At 38.7% G+C, this 13,167-nt stretch overlaps 1 protein-coding gene across 4 annotated transcripts in view; it reads left to right on the top strand.

Annotated features, from left to right (window-relative positions):
- Positions 1-13,167, top strand: part of LRRC28 (leucine rich repeat containing 28) — a 206,649-nt gene that overhangs the window by 155,517 nt on the left and 37,965 nt on the right. The gene's annotated exons all lie outside the window — the stretch shown is intronic.

Genomic DNA, 13,167 nt, shown 5'->3' on the forward strand with positions numbered 1-13,167 from the left:
TCAGTGGAGTGATAAGTTTGAAGATGCATATGAATTAATTTGCTAAATCAAATACATGTTTTGGAGTACATATATGTTTTGGAGCATAATCTTAGTGGCAAAATTATGTTACTATTCATTTATCTTGTTTAGGTTTACATGCTGAATGGCAGCTCTGAAAACATTGAATTGAAAAGGAATTGTGATCATTGTTATAAATTGTCTGTGTAACTAAGCCAGGGTCCTGACATTTGTAACAGATTTCAATTCAGTTTTTAAAGCATTTCTTTATTTATTTAACTGTCTTGGGTCTTAGTTGTAGCATGTGGGATCTAGTTCCCTGACCATGGATTGAACCCGGGCTCCCTGCATTGAAACGTGGAATCTTAGCCACTGGAGCACCAACTCATTTTAATAACCCACTTAAGGATTTGAATGTAATCTTTTTTGTAACCACCTCAGCATTCATTCTAAAATAATAAAAACTGTTGAGTTAGAAATTAAAGTTACCAAAGCCTAATAATTGCCACTTAATAGTTACTTCATGTTATTGTGAACTGAACACATCATGGAGCTTCCATCTCTCTTTACTATTTCACGATGACTTCTTGCTGAGATGAGCAGCACTAGCTTTCAAGATAGGTACCTTTCCCGCCTCCTCTCCCATTTGCTGTACTCTTCCATAGACATGACTCTGTAGCCACTGGAACTGTTTGAATAGCCCTGTCTGCCCTGTGCATTCACAGAGCTAAAAGAGCCAAATCCCTGTTCCCTTTCCCTAGAATATCATCATGTTAATCTTAGGTTTCAATAGAGATTCCTTCACAGCAACATCGAGGCTAGCATTTGACTAAAGGTCTGGGTACCGTGGTCAAGCCAAGTTAATATGAAAACCATCACAGCATGTATATTACCCCCCAGAATCACTTATTATAATAAGAAGAAAGCACAGCTATAAGTATTTCTACCTTACTGTGTTCCAGGTAGTGTACTTATAGATTTATCTGTGTATTGCACATAATCCTCCCAGCAACCCTTGTAATATCATCCATGTCTTAGAAATTAAGAAACTGGAGCTCAGAAAGATTAAGCAAGGTGTCCCAGGTCACAAAGCTAGTTGGCAGTAGAGTTACCATCTGCTTTATTGTCCACACTTAACCACTGCACTGTATACACCATCTCCTTCTTCTCCTTGGTCTAAGATCACCTCTCTATGTTTGAGCTTCTTTACTAGCTTCCTGAAAGCAAGGGTGAAGAATCCCTTTCTTTTCCTGCGTCACTCCGTGTAGTGGAGTGGATACTCAATCTCTGATGAGGTCGCAGTTGGTTGGCGAGGACCAGCAGAAGGACACCTGCTCGTGTGAATTCCTCCCTCACAGCCTGCATTCTGCAGAGCTGCCCCTCTTCTCCACGGTTAACCAGAGAAGGCATGTAATACAAGTTTTGTAAAATGAGTTTAATTAGCTGTTTGTAGCCAGTGGTGAAGAATAGGAACTTGTGCTAAAAGAATTGTCAAAGGGAAATTAGACGGTATGTGAAATGAGGATCCACTTACTTGTTCATGTGAGTCTTTTCAGTGGTTTCTGTCAGAAACCTATCTTTCTAGCATTAGGAAAAGTATGGCTTTCAGTTTTCTAAACCTTTGTTATTGTTACATTCTTTGGACAGTGTCCTTGTAGAGTTTAATCAACAGTTGTAAGGTTAGGAGCAGCAGCTGTTAGGGCAATAACAGTATGAAGTAATTATTCATGAATCACTTGCTTGCTTTTTATCCTGTTTTTATTGTTCTATGGTTTTGCTCAGTATTCTCATACTAAAGTATGGCTATAAAGTTTGAAAACAATATGCTTTACCATGAGTATCGGGCTTCTCCATAGCAACAGAACCAGTAGAAAGAGAGAGTGTGTGTGTATGTGTGTGTGTGGGTGTGTGTGTAGGTGGGGTAATGGGCACTGAGAGGGAAGGGAGGATATTGATTTATCTTACAGAACTGGCTCATATGATTGTGGGCACTGGAAAGTCTGAAATTTGCAGAGCATGGTAGAGACCCAAGGAAGAGCTGATATGGCAGCTTGAGTTTAAAGACAGTCTGGAAGCAGAATTTTTCCTTGAGGGCTCAGTCCTCTCCTCTTAAAGGTCTTCAACTGATTAGACAAGGCCAGTTCAACATTATAGAGGATAATCAGCTTTATTCAAAATCTGCTGATTTAACTGTTAATCCCATCTTAAAAATACGTTTACAGAAACATCTGAACTGGTGTTTGACCAAATATCTGGATGCCCTGGCCTAGCCAAATTGATCAAAAAATTTAATCATCCTACAATGTATTGTATGTCATCAAAAGGATCATTTATTATGTGTTAGCCTGTGTTTCCAGACTTAGTGGCCATGCTGCATAATAGCATTGTAGATATGGTCCTCTCATCTTAATTTTCTCCATATTAAGAAACAGACAGTAATTATAAAGTAAAATTTAAGTTTATTTCCTCATCTTTACAAAATGGTTCATAAGAGTAATGCCTTTTTAACACACAGAAATACTCATACAAAATCACAATTGTGCTGCTACAGACTCTCATGCTTATATGATCATATAGAGTCAACAGAGGTTTTGAAAGTATGAGGGATAAAGGCAAAGTAGCAAATCAAAGAAAAACATTTGAGGAAAATTTCATATAAGTGTTGACACCACTGACAGGCCATTGTGCAGCTGCTTTGCACTGCTGTACCCATACTGGCTGTTAATTTATTGACAGTATTGAAGTGTCTCTGCACAAGTTAATGAATAGCCATTCAGTTAAAAGCTCTTGAGGTCCCCCGCTGCTGTGTCTGCCCTTCCCCTAAGATTTCCCCATAATCCAGTAACTAAAAGACTAATAGCTAACAGAACAGAGGGCTCTAGGACTGTGCTTTAGCACAATGGTACTGTTTGTTTGTTTTTTGTTCATTTTATTAAACTGTAATTTATAAACAGAAAAGTTCACCCTTTTAGTGTATAATGCCATGAATTTTCACAAATGCATGCAATTGTATGGCCACTATTATCAAGGTTTGGAACAGTTCACTTACCCCAAGAATGTCCCTAATGGCCCTTAACTTTTCTTCTTAAGGAGAATTAACTTCTCTTCTTAAGGAGACACACCAGCCCCTGGAAATAGGAGCATGTTTTGTATCCCTATATTTTACCTTTTCCAGAATGTTATACAAATGGAATGACATGGGCTGCTGCAAACATTCATATCTGGGGTTTTGTGTGAATATAAGTTCATTCCACTTGGGTAATATCTAAGAATGCATTTGCAAGGTTATGTGGTAAGTGTATGTTCAACTTTACAAAAAGCTGCCAAACTGTTTCCAACATGACTGTGTTACTGTGTATTTCATGAGAATCCTTGTCAGTTTTTTTTTTCTTTCAGGCATTCTAGTAAGTGGGCAATGTCTCATGGTTTTAATTTGCATTTCGATAATGAGTCTGAGTGAACTCTGGGAGTTGGTGATGGACAGGGAGGCCTGGCGTGCTGTGATTCATGGGGTCACAAAGAGTCGGACACGACTGAGCGACTGAACTGAATGATTGTTGATGTTGAACACCTTTTCATGTGCTTAGTTCCCTTTCATGTACAGTTGACCCTTGAATAATTCAGGGGTTGGGGCAGGTCCTCAGCACAGTCCACAGTCCACATATACCTTAGTCAGTGCTCTGTATCCGGGGTTCCTCTTTGATCTCTTCAAGAAAATTAGAGATACCAAGGGAACATTTCATGCAAAGATGGGCTCAATAAAGGACAGAAATAGTATGGACCTAACAGAAGCAGGAGATGTGAAGAAGTGGCAAGAATACACAGAAGAACTGTACAAAAAGATCTTCATGACCCAGATAATCATGATGGTGTGATCACTCACCTAGAGCCAGACATCCTGGAATGGAAAGTCAAGTGGGCCTTACGAAGCATCACTATGAACAAAGCTAGTGGAGGTGATGGAATTCCAGTGGAGCTATTTCAAATCCTGAAAGATGATGCTGTGAAAGTGCTGCACTCAATATGCCAGCACATTTGGAAAACTCAGCAGTGGCCACAGGACTGGAAAAGGTCAGTTTTTATTCCAATCCCAAAGAAAGACAATGCCAAAGAATGCTCAAACTACTGCACAATTGCCCTCATCTCACATGCTAGTAAAGTAATGCTCAAAATTCTCCAAGCCAGGCTTCAGCAATACATGAACCGTGAACTTCCAGATGTTCAAGCTGGTCTTAAAAAAGGCAGAGGAACCAGAGATCAAATTACCAACATCTGCTGGGTCATGGAAAAAGCAAGAGAGTTCCAGAAAAACATCTATTTCTGCTTCATTGACTGTGCCAAAGCCTTTGACTGTGTGGATCACAATAAACTGTGGGAAATTCTGAAAGAGTTGGGCATACCAGACCACCTGACCTGCCTCTTGAGAAACCTATATGCAGGTTAGGAAGCAACAGTTAGAACTGGACATGGAACAACAGACTGGTTCCAGATAGGAAAAGGAGTACGTCAAGGCTGTATATTGACACCCTTATTATTATATGCAGAATACATCATGAGAAACGCTGGGCTGGAAGAAGCACAAGCTGGAATCAAGATTGCCGGGAGAAATATCAATCACCTCAGATATGCAGATGACACCACCCTTATGGCAGGAAGTGAAGAGGAACTCAAAAGCCTCTTGATGAAAGTGAAAGAGGAAAGTGAAAAAGTTGGCTTAAAGCTCAACATTCAGAAAATGAAGATCATGGCATCTGGTCCCACCACTTCATGGGAAATAGATGGGGAAACAGTGTAAACAGTGTCAGACTTTATTTTTTAGGCTCCAAAATCACTGCAGATGGTGACTGCAGCCATGAAATTAAAAGACGCTTACTCCTTGGAAGGAAAGTTATGACCAACCTAGATAGCATATTGAAAAGCAGAGACATTACTTTGCCAACACAGGTCCGTCTAGTCAAGGCTATTGTTTTTCCAGTGGTCATGTATGGATGTGAGAGTTGGACTGTGAAGAAAGCTGAACACCAAAGAATTGATGGTTTTGAACTGTGGTGTTGGAGAAGACTCTTGAGAGTCCTTTGGACTGCAAGGAGATCCAACCAGATGGTCTAGAGGAGATCAGCCCTGGGATTTCTTTGGAAGGAATGATGCTAAAGCTGAAAGTCCAGTACTTTGGCCACCTCATGCGAAGAGTTGACTCATTGGAAAAGACTCTGATGCTGGGAGGGATTAGGGGCAGGAGGAGAAGGGGACGACAGAGGATGAGATGGCTTGATGATATCACTGACTCGACGGACGTGAGTTTGAGTGAACTCCGGGTGTTGGTAATGGACCGGGAGGCCTGGAGTGCTGTGATTCATGGGATCTCAAAGAGTCGGACACGACTGAGCGACTGAACTGAACTGAACTGAATGGAATTAGATTTGGGGAAAAGTAACATTTGTATCTGGAATGACAGGATATAGAAAGCTCCAGGCCCAATTTGGCCTGTAGGCAAGAAGAGCCATAACTTATTGAATACAGTGTTCCCTAAGGTAAGGGTATGAGTTAGAATTTATAAGGCCACCAGCATCCATGGGGTACCTTTCTTCTTAAGTCCACTCTCTTTGGCATCAATTAAAGTAAGAGGGTCATTTCTTAAAATTTGACCAGAAAGCTTCCATATTTTGACCCTGCACATCAGTATAAATATCATTGCTGTTGTTGTTGTTTAGTTGCGAAGGCGTGTTTGACTCTTTTGAGACCCCATGGGCTGTAGCCCACCAGGCTCCTCTGTCCATGGGATTTCCCAGGCAAGAGTATTGGAGTGGGTTGCCATTTCCTTCTCCAGTGGATCTTCCCAACCAAGGGACTGAGCCCATGTCTTCTGCCTGGCAGGTGGATTCTGGGTAGTGTGTATAAGTATCGTTAGCTTACAAAAATGACATTACTAACAATTTTGAAGCCCCTATAAGGTTCTCTCCTATGCATGCTCCTTCTGCTTCTCTAAGGTTAGCCACTATTCTGAATTATGTATTTATCATTCATTTTCACTGAGTTATGATTTTAATACATGTAAATACATCCCCATATAGTGTATTTTCAAGTTTTGTCTTTAACTTTGTGTAAACTGAATGATGCTATATATATTCCTCCATGGTACACTTCTTCCATATAACATTTTGTTTTTATTCTCTGACTTCTCCACTATTTTTCTGCTTCCCTATAAAGAAAGATCACTTTCTCCACTTTCTCTTTTCTCGCAGCCCACGCCCAGTTAGGCTTTTATTCCCAATTCTACACTGACATATGATAAATTGCACAGATATAAAGTATGTATCAGAGAAGGCAATGGCACCCCACTCTAGTACTCTTGCCTGGAAAATCCGTAGACGGAGGAGCCTGGTGGGCTGCAGTCCATGGGGTCACTAAGAGTCGGACACGACTGAGCGACTTTACTTTCACTTTTCACTTTCATGTATTGAAGATGGAAATGGCAACCCACTCTAGTGTTCTTGCCTGGAGAATCCCAGGGACGGGGGAGCCTGGTGGGCTGCCATCTATGGGGTCTCACAGAGTTGGACACGACTGATGCGACTTAGCAAAGTATGTATGTAGAGAAGGAAATGGCAACCCACTCCAGTGTTCTTGCCTGGAAAATTCCATGGACAGAGGAAACTGGCAAGCTACAATCCATGGGGTCTCAAAGGAGTCACACATGACTTAGTGACTAAACAACAACAATAAAGTATATATATTATATATTTATATATATATATATATATATATATATATATATGTACACTAACTACTAGCTTCCCTAGTAGCTCAGTTGGTTAAGAATCTGTCTGCAATGCAGGAGATTCCAGTTTGATTCCTGGGTCAGAAAGATCCACTAGAGAAGGGATAGGCTACCCACTCCAGTATTCTTGGTCTTCCCTTGTGGCTCAGCTGGTAAAGAATCCATCTGCAATTCGGCACACCAGAGTTCAATCCCTGGGTTGGGAAGATCCCCTGGAGAAGGGAAAGGCTACCCACTCCAGTATCCTGGCCTGGACAATTCCATGGACTGTATAGTCCATGGGGTTGTAAAGAGTCAGACACGACTGAGCAACTTTCAGTTTCACTTTTCACTTTCATATATATATATAAAATTTGGAAAGTTTTTACTTACGTATGTATAAACATACATACCTACCTCTGAATCCATCACTGTAATTAAGATAATAAACATATCCTCCACCCCCAAAGTCCCCTCATGCCCCTTGGTAATCATTTTTCCTTCCTTCTCTGCATCCTGTCTTCAGGTAACCACGGACCTGTGTGCTGTCACTGTCAATTAATTTGTATCTTCTTGAGTTTTACATGAAACTCTGGCTTCTTTCACCCAGCATAACGATTTGGAGATTTATTCACGATATAGTGTGGATCAACAGTTCATTTTTTTATTGCTATGTAGAATTCCATTGTATGTATATTCCACACATTGTTCCCATTCACTTGTTCATGGACATTTGTGTTGGTTCTAGTTTTTGGCTTTATTCCAATAAAATGTTATGAACATATGTAGAATGTCTTTTAAATGTCCTAGACTGAAATTTCCTTGGATAAATACTTAGGAGTGGAGTATTTGGATCATATAGTACATATATGTTTAATTTTTGAAAGAACTGACAGACTTAATAAATAACCGTACCATTCTACATTCCCACCTATAATAAAGGAGATTTTCAGTTCTTACATATTTTTGCTAATACTTGGAATAGTAAGTCTTTTAGGTTTTATCCTAGGTGTGAAATGATATTTCCATTATATTTTAAAATTTCATTTCCCTAGTGAATAAAGGTGTTCATCTTTTTATGTTTTATTTGCCATCCAGATATCTGCTTTGATATAGTGTCTAAGTCTTTCTCCCATTTTTTCCCTTGGGTGTTTATGTTATTACTGAGTTTTGAAAATTCTCTATAGAGTCTGGACAAAAGTCCTTTATCGTATTTATTTGCTTCACAAGTCTCTTCTCCCAATCCAGAACTCCCAATCCAAGACATTTTTTTCACAGGGCCTTTTGGAGAGCAGACACTTTATTTTGATAAAGTCCAACTGATCAATTTGTTCCTTTATGGATCTTGCTTTTCAGTTCAGTTCAGTTGCTCAGTCGTGTCTGACTCTTTGCGACCCCATGAACTGCAGCACCCCAAGCCTCCCTGTCCATTACCAACTCCCAGAGTCCACCCAAACTCATGTCCATCAAGTTGGTGATGCCATCCAACCATCTCATCCTCTGGAGTCCCCTTCTCCTCCTGCCCTCAATCTTTCCCAGCATTGGGGTCTTTTCAAATTAGTCAGCTCTTCACATCAGGTGGCCAAAGTATTGGAGTTTCAGCTTCAACATCAGTCCTTCCAGTGAACACCCAGGACTGATCTCCTTTAGGATGGACTGGTTGGATCTCCTTGTAGTTCAAGGCACTCTCAAGAGTCTTCTCCAACACCACAGTTCAAAACCATCAATTCTTCAGCACTCAGCTTTCTTTATAGTCCCAACTCTCACATCCATACATGACCACTGGAAAAACCATAGCCTTGACTAGATGGACCTTTGTTGGCAAAGTAATGTCTCTGCTTTTGAATATGCTGTCTAGGTTGGTCATAACTTTCCTTCTAAGGAGTAAGCGTCTTTTAATTTCATGGCTGCAGTCACCATCTGCAGTGATTTTGGAGCCCAGAAAAATAAAGTCAGCCACTGTTTCCCCATCTATTTGCCATGAAGTGATGGGGCCGGATGCCATGATCTTAGTTTTCTGAATGTTGAGCTTTAAGTCAACTTTTTCACTCTCTCCTCTTTCACTTTCATCAAGAGGCTCTTTAGTTCTTCTTCACTTTCTGCCATAAGGGTGGTGTCATCTGCATATCTGAGGTGATTGATATTTCTCCGGGCAATCTTGATTCCAGCTTGTGCTTCTTCCAGCCCAGCATTTCTCATGATGTACTCTGCATATAAGTTAAATAAGTAGGGTGACAATATACAGCCTTGACGTACTCCTTTTCCTATTTGGAACCAGTCTGTTGTTCCACGTCCATTTCTAACTGTTGCTTCCTAACCTGCATATAGGTTTCTCAAGAGGCAGGTCAGGTGGTCTGGTATGCCCATCTCTTTTAGAATTTTTCACAGTTTATTATAATCCAAATCACAAAAGTTTTCTCCTATGTTGTCTGTCTTCTAGAATTTTTAATGAATTAGATTTACATTTAGGTCTGTAATTCATTTTGAGTTAATTTTTGTATATGGTACAAGGTATGGTTGAAGGTCCTATTTTTTTAAATTTTTTATTCTCTCAAATCTGTACTTTTATTTAACTTCTTGTAAAACATTTCCATGATAGCTTTTGTGTACTCATCTCAAGTCTAGAAGTTCCTATTTTTTACATATGGATATACAGTTGTTCAAATACCATTTGTGTAAAATACTGGCCTTTTTCCACTGTATTTCCTTTGTACCTTAGTTGGAAATCAGTTGTCCATGTATGTGTGGGTCTGTCTCTGGATACACTATCTTCTCTGTTGATCTGTTTGCCTGTTTTGGCACCAATAATACATTGCTTTGATTACAAAGAAATTTTAAGTCTTTAAATTAAAAAAATTTTTTTTTACTATTCTAGCTGTTTTGCATTTCTATATAAATTTTAGAATCAAAGTTTCAATTTATATGTATTTTTAAAGGCCTGTAATTTTAATTGCGTTGTGTCTATAGATCAATTTGAGCAGAATTAACATCTTAACAATATTGCGTCTCCTAGCCTATGATCACAATAAATGTCTTAATGACTCTGCATTTTTTGTAGGGTTCTGTGTATATGTCTCAGACCCCTTTTGTCAGATTTACCCCCAAGTATTTCATATTTCAAATAGTATTATATATGGTGTTCAAAGTTTTTTTTAAATTTCCAATTGATTATTGTAACCATTAGAAATATAATTTCCTATAACTGATCTTGTATCCTCCAAACTTACCAAGTTCACTTTTTAGTTCCAGTAGGTTTTTTAAAGATTATATTGAACTTTCTACATACAGTCATGTCTTCTGGGAAGAAAGACAATTTTACTTCTTCCTTTCAAATCTGGTTGCCTTTTATTTCTTTTTTTTTTCTTTATTGTACTGGTTAGAAGCTACAGTTTATGGTAAATAGAAGTAGTGAGAGCAGACATGTTTGTCTGCTGAATTTACGGGGAAAACAGTTTTTCAACATTAAGTACAATATTGATGGTTGTTTATCAGATTAGTAAATTCTCTTCTATTCCTAGTTTGCTGAGAGTTTTTAAATTACAGATGCATGTTGAATTTTGTTAGACACTTTTCCCACATCTTTTGAAATGATTATATTGTTTTTCCTTTTTAGGCTTTAATATAGTGAATTACATTATTTCCTTAAGATTAATATGATCTTGATTAATTAAGTAAACTTCATTTGATCATAATGACATTATACATTGTTAAATTAAATTTGCTAAAATTCTGTTTAACTTTTTCCATCTACATCTATGTGTGCTACTAATTGCTTCTCTTGTCTTGTTATGTGTTCATTTGGTTTTGGTGTCAGGATAATGATGGCTTCAAAGAATGAGTTGAGAAGTATTCCAGTCTTTTAACTACGAGTTCAACTTCATTCATAAATGTAGAGCTGTTCAGCTTCTGTGGATCTTGAGTGAGCTTTGCTAATTTTTGTCTTTCAAAGACTTTGTATTAGTATAAAGTTGCTTCTTACCCTTTTACTATCTGTAGAAACTGGGCAATGTCTTTCTCATATTAATATTGGTAATTTATGTCTTCCCTCTGATTAGTCTAGTTAGAGGTTTTTCGAGTTTATTAATGTTCTCAAAGTTCCAGCTTTTTTGTTTTCATTGATTTCTCTCTATTACTGTTTTCTATGTTATTGATTATCTTGATGCTCTTTCTCATTTCTTTTATTTACTTAGGGCTTACTTTACTGTCTTATTTCTGGTTGCTTTAGGTGAGAGCTATGGATGCAACACATCTTTCTTCTATTGATATAATGACCTTTTCTGCCAGTTTTGATATCTATCTTGGTTGTTTCAGTCATGTGATTTTTTTCCCCTCATTGTACGTCATATTTTCCTGCTTATTGAAAAGCCTGGTAATTTTTGGTTGGATGCCATGTAGTGTGAAATTTATGATGTTGATTGAGTACAGAATATTTTTTATTTCATGTAACTATTCTTAATATATGTCCTGGGATTCATTTAAATTAACTGGAAACAGTTTAATCTTTCAGATATGGCTATTAAGGATTTGTTGGGTGGAAATGGAATGGTGTTCAGTCTAGCACTAATTACTCACTGCTCCTAAGATAAGATTCTGCTTGGGGCCCCTTGAATTGTGATGTTTAAGTCTACCTGATGAGAGCAGGAGCCCTTTCCAGCCCTGTGGGATTGCTGGGAGCTGTTCGCCTTAATCTTTTCACCTCCTCCTTTTTCCAGCCTTAGGTAGTTTCCTTGCATATGCTGATCGGTACTCATCTGAATATTCAAAGGGAGCCTTCTGGGAATCTCCAGAGTTCTCTCTGTACATTGTATCTCTCTCCCCTAAGGTTCTCTGTCCTGTGAACTCTTGGCTGTTTTGGACACCCTGAACTCTTAGTTCCTTGTCCTCAAGTTAAGGTGCCTACCAGGCTGTGACTGAGTTAACTCTTCTCTTTAGTCAAGTCTCTGCTCAAATGTCACCTTTTCAGAAAGACTTTCTTTGATTATGTTATCTGAAATGGTACAGCTCTCACTCCCCTCTTCACTCTTGTTTTAGCATATGTGTATCTTTTAATTGTCCACCTCTCCTCAGTATAATAATCTCAATTCTGATCTTAAGTATGTACCTAACAGAATTTAATGCTCATATGTATCAGATAATACATACAACAATGTTCATATAGCCCAGCCCTGGAAACAGCCCATAAGTTTACCAGTACTACACAGCAATGAAAATGAATAAACCATAGTACACACAGTAGCATGGGTGTATCCCAGGAAGATAATGTTGACAAAAGGAGCCAGACACAGAATTTGTCATGCTGTTGAAGAAGGCAAAGCCAAACTATACTGTTAGAATTTGAAAAAATGCTTCCTTTTGAGATACAGGTTTTGCTTAGTAGGAAGGCCAGTGTGGCCTCCTGAGGTTCTTTTTGTCGAGCTGAGTGGAGAAACTGAGTAAAATTAATTGAGTTCTAGGTCAGATACTCTCTTCTCTGTAGAACCTTCTCTAATTCCCTGGACAAAGTCAGTTCCTCCATATTCTCTGACCCAATATTAGAATAATTATATTGTAATTATTACATTTTTCAAGGGAAGGAAGTCATTTTTTTTTCTTAATTTAAGTATCTTGACTTGTGTATAGTAAGTGTCCTGGGAATATTTTCTGGTGAAATAGTGTCTAGTCACTCTAGTATCTGACTCTTTGCTGCCCCATGGACTGTAGCCTGCCAGGCTCTTCTGTCCATGGGATTCTCCAGGCACAAATACTAAAGTGGGTTGCCATGCCCTCCTCCAGAGGATCTTCCTGACCGAGGGGTTAAACCCATGTCTCCTGCATTGGCAGGCGGATTCTTTACCACTAGCACTACCTGGGAAGCCCATTTTCTGATGAAAGGAATGAGTAAATGTAGGAACTTATAATGAACAAATAAGCCAAGGGCTTCTGTCTTCCAGTACTGTACCTTCTTCATTGCCTGTCTCTAGTCGAGCATAGAGAGATTACCTCGTATTGTGTCTGGAGAGTCAAGGTTTGTTGGCACCTGTTTGTCGTTAGAGAAGAAAGGTGTTGAGACTTTTAGGTAACCTGGTAATCTCAGAAAGGAAATGGAAAGAGATTGGACTCCTGAGTTTTAGTAACCCTGTAAAGCTAAAGAACAGCAATGTCTCTGCCTTCTGGTTATGTGTGGCCGTAGGGAATAGTATGTGACTTGGCTTATTCAGTAGACCCTGCCAAGAATATTTTCTCCACAAGTTTATGGAAGGACCCAGTAAAGTTATCTGCTGCCATTAAAAATCTGTTTGCTTTGTTGGGTGTTTTCCCCACACAAAAATTCTGTTAAACCAAAGTATTATAACTTAACAGAGTTCTCTTTGTTCCTTTTAATTTTGAAAATTTCAATAAACATAAACTTAGAAAGGGTAAGAAAATGAGGA

Source organism: Bubalus bubalis, chromosome 20 (assembly GCF_019923935.1).
Source record: "Bubalus bubalis isolate 160015118507 breed Murrah chromosome 20, NDDB_SH_1, whole genome shotgun sequence".
In the NCBI taxonomy this organism is placed as follows: domain Eukaryota; kingdom Metazoa; phylum Chordata; class Mammalia; order Artiodactyla; family Bovidae; genus Bubalus; species Bubalus bubalis.